Source organism: Poromitra crassiceps (assembly GCF_964638095.1).
Source record: "Poromitra crassiceps genome assembly, chromosome: 17".
NCBI classification, from domain to species: domain Eukaryota; kingdom Metazoa; phylum Chordata; class Actinopteri; order Beryciformes; family Melamphaidae; genus Poromitra; species Poromitra crassiceps.
The window spans coordinates 18789515-18801474 of record NC_139635.1 but is presented as its reverse complement, the minus strand read 5'-3'; the positions used below and the strand labels follow the sequence as shown (position 1 = coordinate 18801474).

General features: G+C 45.0%; 1 protein-coding gene across 2 annotated transcripts in view; it reads right to left on the bottom strand.

Moving 5' to 3' along the window:
* The window catches only part of LOC310791771 (STARD3 N-terminal-like protein), a 46846-nt gene that overhangs the window by 31686 nt on the left and 3200 nt on the right, over positions 1-11960 (bottom strand). The gene's annotated exons all lie outside the window — the stretch shown is intronic.

Here is an 11960-nt window from a genome sequence, read left to right as displayed (position 1 = left end):
TGTATTTGAAAACTGTGACATAATACATTTTAAGGAGTATTATTTGAAGGGAAAAAAGCTTTTGCACACCTAGGCTCAACAGGTGCGTCGGAGAAGGGCAAAACCCGACACAGGACCAGAATAAACTCCCGCACACTGTCTCCACATGCAATCAAAAGATTAATAAGAATAACGTTTCGGTCGTGAGACCTTCATCAGATTCTCTGATGAATCTGATGAAGGTCTCTCACGACCGAAACGTTGTTCTTATTAAACTTTTGATTGCATGTGGAGACAGTGTGCGGGAGTTTATTCTGGTAAGGACTACTATTTGAAAATCAGTTTTGTTTGATATGACACCTGACCTGATCTCTCGAGACAGACTTTCGACTTGCATCGAAAATCTGTCGGCAGGCTCCGTCAAAAGGGGTGCAACAGCGCTCGCACGTGTGTGTGTGTGTGTGTGTGTGTGTGTGTGTGTGTAAAGTAAAGTAAAGTCCCACTGATTGTCACACAATGTGTGAAATTTGTTCTCCGCATTTGACCCATCCCCTGGGGGAGCGGTGAGCGGCAGCGTGCGCCGCGCTCGGGAATCATATGGTGATTTAACCCCCCCAATTCCAACCCTTTTGATGCTGAGTGCCAAGCAGGGAGGCAAATGGGTCCCATTTGTATAGTCTTTGGTATGACTCGGCCGGGGATCGAACTCACGACCTCCCAGTCTCAGTCCCAGGGTGGACACTCAGACCACAAGGCCACTGAGCTGGTGTGTGTGCGTGCGTGCACGTATGTGTGTGTGCAAGTGCACAGCATGTTTTTTTTCAATCAGTTCTATAAAATAACTATAAAATATAACTGTATATATAATAAATAAATAAATCGTAAGGCCTGGGAGCAGCTGTTCCATGCAGTTGGTTGAAGATATTTTCCCCCCACCCTGACATGTATTCTCCGTTTGATACTTGGGACTGACTGATCAGTTGAACTGGATTCTTCTGACTGAGGGTGTGAAAGGACCAGTTGTCTGTTTAGACCTGTGTAACCAGTTATGATGACAGCTTTAGACTGCTCCCAAAGACTATTTTTAATCTACAAATCAACGAGCGAGTTACTCAACATTTACAGGATCAAATGAAGTGGTTGTTGTTGTTGTTGTTTTGAACTCAATGATGCATTTAGATTGTATGTATGTATGCATTTGAGTGTGAAATGTGCTTTGTAAACAGCTCCATTGGCCACAGCAGCACAGCACGCTGTTTTTCACCTTGATAAAAAAAATCAATGATTTATTTTGTATTGAATGAATGAATGAATGAATGAATGAAAGTTTATGAAACCTTTATTGCCCCTCAGGGAATTTGCTCTGCACAGAGAGAGAGCCCAAAAAAACATGAACATGACAGACAGACACACATATAATAGAAAACATGAGCATAATGCACATACATCATAAAGAAAAGCATCACACTTCATGACCAATCAAAAAGGCACTAGGTGCATGATCAATAGGGCTGTGGCGATTCACTTATCTCCCGATTCGAGCAGACCAGGCCGATATGGGCCGACGCGCGTGAAATTTGGGCCGTTTGAAGCCCAATTTGGGCCGTTTGAAGCCAGATTTGGGCCGTTTGAAGTCCAATTTTACAATGAGATGCACCCACTTTAACCCTGAAGTGTAATTATTACTTCAGACTAACTAATAAAGTAATAAAACCACTAGTAAACCAGTAGGCGGCGTCTGGCCTGCTGTTCAGTGAGTGGCCTGACTGCAAGCACCCAAAAAAATAATTTTTTTTTTTTTTTTTTGCGATTATCGATTCTGGAATAGAAGATCGATTAAAAAAATCGTGACATTAAAAATCGCGATACTTAGGTGAATCGATTTTTCCCCCCACCCCTAATGATCAATAAGGGCTAAAAGATCAAACCCAAAAAACAAAATGATGAAAACTTGTTAAGCAGCTGAATGCTGCGTGGAACGAAGGACGTAATGCCTCGTTTCGTTCTCATCTTAGGGCATACATACAGTACCTTCGCCCTGAAGGTAAGAGTGCAGACCATAGAGGGTGCACTGGATCAGCTAGGATCTTTTGTGCCAATCTCCTGGGGCCGGTTGCACCAAGCGGTCTTAACTATGCCTGGTCGCAACTCCTACGTCGGTCTTAGTTAAGACCAGACTTTAGAGTGGATTTACACCAACACGGCTTACGTCTGGTCTTAACTACGCCGGTCGTAGCAATGCGCGTCCATGTGAATTGCCAGGGAATGCACCCTGATTGGATGATGTTGCAAAAATGTGCCTCGCGACCTGCTTGGAGCGCCACTGTGCCACTACGCTCTATCAGCCACTACTGTAAGTGCATCACTACACTACACTCCTCCCACCCTCCCTCGCTCCGGGGGGAAAATGGCGGCGATTGAGCCAGACAGACAGTCTGAATGAAATTGAATGTAACGTTCCCAATTCTATGTATTAAATTCTAAAAAATGAACGGCAACATTTGGGAAGGCTAAGCCACACAACTAGTTAGTTATAATCTTAACATCGTGCTTCAAAGACGGAGAACTGGCTGTGTTACGACGATGACGGTAAGGACTCAAAAAGGTCTCCGCGGAGATCTCTGTTACAGGCAGGCACTACGCCTCCTCCTGACCAGGCGTAAGAGTTACGCCTGGGCGTAGTGAAAAGAAGGCTTAAGCCGTCTTGGTGCAACCGGCGTAGCTGTTAGGTCGTAAAGTTACGACCAACTTAGCTTAAGACCAGTGTAAGACCAGTTGGTGCAACTGGCGCCAGTACTGGTCTGACATGTTGGTAATATTGCACATTGGTACCCCGGTTATCTTACCTCCCAATTTGGCAACCGTGTCTAATTTATTCTTGTTCTGTACACTTAGTGCTCCACCCCAACAACACTGGATACAGAAGGTCAGCACACTCTGGATGCAGGTCTTAGAGAGCAGTATCTGCAAAGTTCTGTCCACTTTAAAACTTCTACGTTTCCTTAGGAAGTAGAGACGTTGTTGAGCCTTTGCAGACCTGGCATTGGTGTTGGCATTCCATGTCAGTTAACTGTCAATAACAGTGCCCAGGTACTGGTACTCCTGTACTATTATATATATTATATATAAAGTGTATATGTACAGGTACTGGTACTCCTGTACTAGTATATATATTATATATAAAGTATATATGTACAGGTACTGGTACTCCTGTACTATTATATATATTATATATAAAGTATATATGTACAGGTACTGGTACTCCTGTACTATTATATATATTATATATACAGTATATATGTACAGGTACTGGTACTCCTGTACTAGTATATATATTATATTATATATATATATATACAGGTACCAGTGTTGGGCAAGTTACTTTCAAAATGTAATATACTACATATTACTAGTTACTTTCATTTCAAAGTAATAAGTTACTTTACAATATTACTGTATGTGTAGAGTAACTCGTTACTTAATACACTACTTTTGCATTACTTTTACCAAAACAACAGCAGCAGCAGAATGACATCGCCGCCACGGAACCATCCCTAAAAATAATTTCAACCGCCTTGAAGTCAGTGTAAACCATCCAAAATTCTAAATGTTATTATTTTCCTTTGTTATTGTGATCTATAGTGGTTATTTGCATAAAAACAGACAGTTTGATTAGGAAATGATTGTATCTTTTTAAATATGTGCTTTGATTTAATAAAATGTAACTCAATTTGTAACTTGAGTTACCTGACAAAGTAACTGGTATAATATTACTGACATCCTATAAGTAATAAGTTATATTACTGAGTTACTGCTAAAAGTAATATATTACATGTAATATGTTACTTTTGTAATGAGTTACCCCCAACACTGACAGGTACTGGTACTCCTGTACTATTTCAATGGGTGAATTATTCACGATCAGACATTAGATAATAAAGCAGTAAGTAAATCACTCTGTTTCCTCATAGCTGCAGCAGGCAGACGCACTTTATTGTGACTAAACATTAACAAGCTCAGAGTGACTGAAGACTGACCGAGTGATGCCAGTTGCAGCACAGGAGCGAAACTCCAGGAGACCTTTACAAATAGGGCTGGGTGTTGGTTCAAATTTCAAGAATCGATTCGATTCCGATTCACAAGGTTCCGAATCGATTAATCCCGATTCGATTCGATTCGATTAATTTCAATATCAATTTGGTTAGTCATACTAAAACATGTTTTTTGAGCTGTAACCTGAATTACATGATTGTCCAGTTATGTAACACAGGGGTTCCCAACCTTTTTTGCACCAAGGACGGTAGATACATGGGGAAAAAAGTTGCGGACTGGTTGTCAATTTTAATGCTTTTAGTTACACTTACTCACCAGGTGGTGACAAAGGGTAAATAACAGCCTTTTCATCTGTCAATAAAGACACTTTCACAATTATGCACAGTGATTTGATTTCAGCCTATATAATTTCTAAAAGTAGATATTAATGATCAAACATTTCCATTTATGTAGCCTACAGTATTTATGCTTTTGTTTCAACTACAAACATAAATAAACGTCAACTTGAAACTATGTTTCAACTACCACACACAGCCTATAATAGTATAGGCTGTTTAAAAAAATAAAAAAATAAAAATTGAATAAAAAAAATCGATCTCTGGACATATGAATCGATATCAAAGGATTAAAATAAAAATCGATAAAAAAATCAGAGAATCGATTTTTTTAAACCCAGCCCTATTTACAAATCCAGCTTATACAACATATCTTACTAATATAATAGTCTATCCACCTTATTTTTGGCGGCCATTTTTGCCTGATCTGCATGATGGGTGCTTCTTCCGGTGTGATCCTCCCAGCCTTGTTGCTGACAGCTTGACACCCGTCTGGGCGAACGGAGCAAATCACTAATCAGGTCCAGCTTGGCAAAAATCTCGCCGATAAATATCCCTTTAAGAGCGCAGTGCATTCATGGGTAATCGCCTGCTGTGGGGCTAATATTAGCTGCTAGTTAGTTATGTTACATGGCAGTAAAACGCCACTGAATGACCAAATTGATATAACTTTGAACCATTTCGAGTAACACTGTTTCCATACGGATCACCAGCGTTAGTTTGTTGTTTATAACGTGGCTATATTCATAATGTTTTCTATCTCAGATGCGTTATTTCGAATCGCACATAGGTTACGCCTGGCGCAACCTATGTGGGTTTCAGGACGAAACAGACTCGAGCCACTAACGTCATCTTAAAGGAGAATTTCGGTATTTTTGAACCTGGAGCCATTTCCTGGCATTAATTAAGATTTGGCCACTCACCTAGCGATGTCTGCGGCGTTTCTGGGCGTCCTAGCGTTGTTTTGAGATCAATATCGTCCAAGTCAGTCGTAAAATGGAGTTGATTTGGGGCCAAGTTGAAGCCTGTATTTCCTGCATCTAAATAGCTATTTTTCTTCCCGTTTTCGCCAAATATCGCCGTAATCTGATCAGTCTACATCCAGCAGAGTAATATTTCACCCCAGGCTGTTTCCTGGAGTGCACAGGGATCCACTACAGGGATCAAATTACCTCAAACGTGATCTAGGTCACCAAGTCTCGTGAAGTCCCGCGATACTTTCCTGTCGACTGGCCAAATACAGGCAGGACGCTTTGCGGTCGTGGTTTTAGCGTAACTATGTAGCGTAGCTATGTGGGGTTTGGCGTAACCTATGTGGGATTCGAAAGAACGAAGGTTATGCCAAACCCCACATAGGTTACGCTAAAACCACGACCGCAAAGCGTCCTGCCTGTATTTGGCCAGTCGACAGGAAGTATCGCGGGACTTCACGAGACTTGGTGACCTAGATCACGTTTGAGGTAATTTGATCCCTGTAGTGGATCCCTGTGCACTCCAGGAAACAGCCTGGGGTGAAATATTACTCTGCTGGATGTAGACTGATCAGATTACGCCGATATTTGGCGAAAACGGGAAGAAAAATAGCTATTTAGATGCAGGAAATACAGGCTTCCACTTGGCCCCAAATCAACTCCATTTTACGACTGACTTGGACGATATTGATCTCAAAACAACGCTAGGACGCCCAGAAACGCCGCAGACATCGCTAGGTGAGTGGCCAAATCTTAATTAATGCCAGGAAATGGCTCCAGGTTCAAAAAAACCGAAATTCTCCTTTAACACGTTCACTGCCAACGACGTGTTAACACGTTTTCAGAATCCAGCTGTTGACTGCCAGCGACGTGTTAACACGTTGTTGGCATCGATTTTTTTTTTTTGACGGTGGGATGTGCATCTAACCCTTTTACATCTCTTATATAAGTATTGGACGTGTACAACGTGTACAACCCATTCCACCGACCCACTAAGTGGCGACAAGGAAGGAGGAAGGCAAGCAAAAAGCAGTGTGATCCATTTCCATTCTCATGAAAATGGATTGGCGGAGGCGCTTTCGTTTTCGCGCTGATTGCTGGCGGTGCGGGATTGCAAACTTGCATGGTGGATTGCGGATGGAGCACACTTTGAGGCACGCAGCGTAAATATGACCAGAGTCGCAGGGGCTTCATCGGAGCTCTCGGCCAGGGCTCCGGGAGGCGGGCGAGTCCAGCCGGGCTTCCTCGGGGAGCGGCCACGCAGACAGGCACAGCCAGGCACAGCCGCACAGCGGCAGCGGGGCAGTGAGACTGGTGACAAGCTTGTGGTGCAGCAGGCCATTTTGCCTTGCAAAATAGCACCAAATTGGAAACAGCCATAAAAGGCTTTTAGAATGGGATTTTCAACCCATTCTTTTTTGTTTCTTTTTCGCTCTAATTTAGAGTAATTTAATTTCTATTCAGAAATTTATTTGAGAGGTCGAGAGTATGAGAAAGTGCATTTGCACAGGTAGGAAAGTGCTTGTGACACGGCGCTGCAGCCAAGAAGAACGCCCACGGAGGGAGGAGTTGAGCAGAGGGGAGTTTCCTGCTGTTATGGAGGAAATTACTGTTCAAAACTATTGTTTAGGTCTTACTGATGCCAAAAATGAATGGTTAAAGTGACTGTTCTATCGAATTTCACAAAAAGCCGTTTATCTCTGAATATTTTTTCTGATGCTGAAACCATGCTGTATTCAACTGCTAATGCTTACATAACTACTAACTCTACAAACTAACTCTTTTAGACAGAGAAAGCACACATTCTATTAGTTCTTTTTAGATTATTGGTGTTCACGAAGTCCTAACAGAAAAGAATCCTCGGCTCTTGTAAAATGAGCCTAGAATCCTCAAAAAAAAAACTGGCAGAACCTACCTACAACATTGAAAAAAGGCTGGCAGTCAATGTGTTAAGAGCACAATATTCCTGGAATGCAAGTTTAACTAAACAGTTACATGTCCTCTGCATTCTACATAAAATTAAGATATTACGGGTTGTTTTATTTTGTATGTTACATACTTATTGACCAAGTTATGTTCAATTCAGCCAGGGTACAAGAGACTGAGTGTAGGTGGCCATCTTTTCAAATCAAGTAGAATACCATTTAGGAAATGACAAGCTGCAACAATAGTCACGTTAAACAGGACCTTGTACGCACAATTATTTTTTACAGTGGGGCATTCAAAAATAAGGTGGATATGATATACCGTATTATACAGTATGTTATTGTCACCGCACTAGCAGATGTTTATGGCTACAAATATACAAAGATGCTACTCTCATCATGAGCACATCTCTCCTAACATTCGCACACTTTTTCAACTCTGTACACCAGGGGTTTCTCAAAGTCTGAGACTGTGGGCCTCCCCTCAGACGCTGACGCTTGGACAAACACCCCCCCCCCCCCCATCACGATTATGTTATTTGATGCACCAATTGAGCCGAGATAGCCTATTGCTGTGGTGACATACTTCAGACTACACCAAATACATACAAAATGTCTGTCTGAAGCATAGACAGAAATAATATGGACGTAGCTATCCATTACATTTCTTCTCCCTGGCGGAGTTCAAACGGTGGCCGTCACCATCTTGATTGATAGCTCCGCCTGCTATTGGTCCGTGATCGGCAAGCTGCCTGATCATTGGACAGGTGACCTGGCTGTCAATCAGCCCCTTTTCTATCATCTATTTTAATCCAAACTGGCGAGTTATATACAAATTGACCCCCCTACAGTTGTTATATGAAAAGGTGAAATTAGCTACACAGACCAAAACCGTGTTTCGCCCCTAACTGGAAAGATGTTTGATCCCGTTACAAAGTCGGGCATTTTAACATGGGGGGGATCTGCCTACTGCCCCCGAGCCCAAGTGGTCATTCGAGGAATTACAGCTTAAACAAAGACTTCCGCATCTTCCTGGGAAAGGGGGCGGTGGGCTTGCCCACTGGTCTGAAGGCATTTAGTTGTTTGTGACTCTGGTAAAGTGGGGAAAACAGTCAAAACCCCCTAAAGGGCGGCAAATACTGCACGCGCGCTTCCAACCGCGAGGGCCGTGCGGGCGGCCAATATGACGACGTCATGGCGGTGGGGGCGGGGCCACCGCAGCGCCGTAAATGCGTGGCCCCAGATTTTTCTAGCAGCGCACCACTCTGCTCCGCTTTGCAGGGAGACAATAGATCCATGGGAGACAGGAAGAGAAATGAAGAAGTAAGTAGGCTACACTGAGCCATGTTTTGACCACATTTCTTGACCCACGTGGTCAACTTTGATTTCTAACTGTTCGTTTTTAGTCACTTCAAGTAATGTGCTGTGTTGAGACAGATCTAGGCCTATTTACATTCAACAAAAACAGGATTGGCGATTCTATTCGGTGCCGCGTCTATGTGCCGACAGGCCGCAATGCCGATAGCCCACAGGCAGAACCAGCTGAGCGAGGCGGCGTGCAGCGTGTCGGTGGACCGCCTGGAGCTAACCTCGCCAAGACCCCACGCCTAAACCTAACCTCCCCCCACGCCGAAACCTAACCTCCCCCAGACCCTAAACCTAAACCTAACCTCTCCCACCCCCCACGCCTAAACCTAACCTCTCCCCCAGACCCTAAACCTAAACCTAACCTCTCCCACCCCCCACGCCTAAACCTAACCTCCCCCAGACCCTAACCCTAAACCTAACCTCTCCCACCCCCCACGCCTAAACCTAAGGTCGGCATTGCGGGTGGTCGGCATAGCGGGTGGACACCATTCTATTCCTGTGCCGATACGATCGTTTGACAGTGAAACCGCAGAACATAATGGCATTCCATTGACTTTTAATTGAGTTTCATTGACTTTATCATGGGCCATTCACTGTACTATTTAAACAGCGGTGCTCCGAGCAGCGCTCTGATTATGAACACCTCGGCCCGAGCGGGGAGTGCGCTCCCGGTTTGCGGAGTTCCGCCTCGCGCTGCCTTCCTGGAGCATGTCCTAAGCTTTACCCCGCTAGCCGGGCGCTTCTCGCTCATACTGAGCATTAGCGCCCGGGGACCCACTTAGCATTTCCCCATAGACCACCTTTCCGCTCTCGCGGCTACGTCTTCAAAGATGATTTACCTGAGCCAGAAACTTGAAGTGAAGACGATATCTGATGCCCAACATCCTCTTCTAGATAGCGACAGATGTCGCCGCTTCCAACTTGTTGCCTAAAATCCACTTTTATGTCTTTTACATCAAAAAGTCCTTAACTCATTGAGTGCCAGCCACTTTTGGAGAACGGACGCTCCCCAGTGCCAGAGTTTCAGAGCGTTTTCAGTGATTTCTCGAGGCCCACAGAATATTGTGTGATATTACTATGTAAACACTGAACACGCACAAAGAACGATGAGACTCTATTCTATCATCTGCAAAAAAAAGTTTATTGATCCCATTTTCCGTTCTTTAGTTATGAGCCGGAGAAGATAGCTTGATTCATCCAAAAAAAGCAATTTTTTTCTAGAAGCTGAGATAATTGGCCTTTTGTGAAATTAATCATTTCAAGCACATCACTGACTCTGAAGCTAATCTTTTCTAATGTAGTCACACCTCAAAAATAATTTCCTTCAATAAAACAGTTTAGGCCAGGGAATTTTGTTTGGCAGAATAATATTTTTAGCTACAACCAGCAGCGCTGGCCCCTGCGTGCGCTGCTGGTTGCAGCTTCTTGCTGGTTTTGATTTGCTGCTGGTGGGTATCGGATATTCTGGCTTGCGTTTGTCAATCCTGTCCTGCTGCCTGGGTCTGTCTGGGTGTTGCGTGCTGCTCTGCGTGCCCCCCCCCCCCCCCCCCCCCCCCGCCCCGCCCCGCCCCGCCTCAACTGCACACTCCTCCTCCTGTCTGTGGTGGCTCTCTGCTGAGTTTGCTGTGCGCACAGTGAAGGGTGCGGAACAGCCAGGCTTTTTTACAGCGTTCCGCGTGTGTTTGTCACCGGCAACGATGCTTCCAGTTGAGAATAATAACAACTCCACGGTGTGGATGTGCAGATGTGCTGTCGCAACCGACACGGAGCGGCTCAATTGTGGGAGCAGATTGGCTGCTGCAGGCACAGCTGCAGTAACGTGCTTCAGCATATCGATGCATACGGATGCGATGCGATTTCCGTTTCCATAACGACTTCTTCTTTGTTTTTTCCTTGCCTTTCTGTTATGTGGAGAGCACTGTCGCCACCTAAGGGTTCTGTAAAATAGGTTATAGACCTCCAATAGCTACAATAGTTGTACCAGAGATGTATCAGGGATTGATCCACGTCCCACCGTCAAAAAACGCAATTGACGACAATCGTCGTCTTTGGCACTCTACGTCAGTATTTGAATTGACGACAGCTGTCGTCATTGGCATTCAATGAGTTAATGCAATACCATTCAGGAAGTGAGGGGGGGGGGGGGGGTGCAGTACGGACAGCGACGCACTGTGTTTACACTAACTGCCCCCCCACACTTGTATTTAAAGGAGAATTTCGTTTTCTTTTTTAACCTGGAGCCCTCTCCTCACATTAATTATTATCTGACGCGACTCACCCAGTGTTCTCCGGTGCGATTTGGAGCGTCCTAGGCATTGTTGTGATCTAAATAGTGTCCAAGCCAGTCCTTGAATGCGCTCCGTCGGGGCCACATGGCAGCGTGCTGTTACTCCATGTAAATAGACAGTTTTCTTCCCGTGTTCTACCCATATGGTCATTATATGATCCCTAAAGAAACATCAGACTGCTAATCACCCCCGGGCTGTTTCCAGTAGTCTTTACCAGGGATTTCATCCTTATTCGTGGTCAGTGTCACCAACTCTCGTCAAGTCCCGCGAGACTTTCCTGCCGGCTGGCCTGTGTGCGGAAGCTCAGCTCCTGCGCTCATATCTCTCGCGCCTCTGTCCTGTCTCCCTGGTAAAGACTACTGGAAATAGCCCAGGGGTGATTAGCAGTCTGATGTTTCTTTAGGGATCATATAATGACCATATGGGTAGAACACAGGAAGAAAACTGTCTATTCACATGGAGTAACAGCACGCTGCCATGTGGCCCCGACGGAGCGCATTCAAGGACTGGCTTGGACACTATTTAGATCACAACCACGCCTAGGACGCTCCAAATCGCACCGGAGAACACTGGGTGAGTCGTCAGATAATAATTAATGTGAGGAGAGGACTCCAGGTAAAAAAACCCGAAATTCTCCTTTAATAGCGTAACTGGCGCGCGCCTCAGAGAGCCTGGTTGTCAGGGGTCGCCCCTCGGAGATTCCAGGCCGACGGGCTGCACACCTCCGCGCCGCAACACAAAGGCAGGTGGCTGCCTGCTGCGGCTCGCCGAGCTGAATCCCACTCGATTTGGGGGGCGGACCATGCCAGGATTGGCCAAAGCCCAATCCAGTCCCCAGAACAGTCAAATCAAATCATCGACATGCTACTATGGCCCGCCTCTCAGCCTGTCATCTCAGACAAGTTATGTTTTCAGTGTGAAACGTGACTCTGACCCACGCGCCACTTGGGCTCCGTTGGGTTCATTTTTACGACTTTAAGTGGGTCCCCCCGGGGCGCTAATGATGAGCGAGAAGCGTCCGGCTAGCGGGGTAAAAACAAC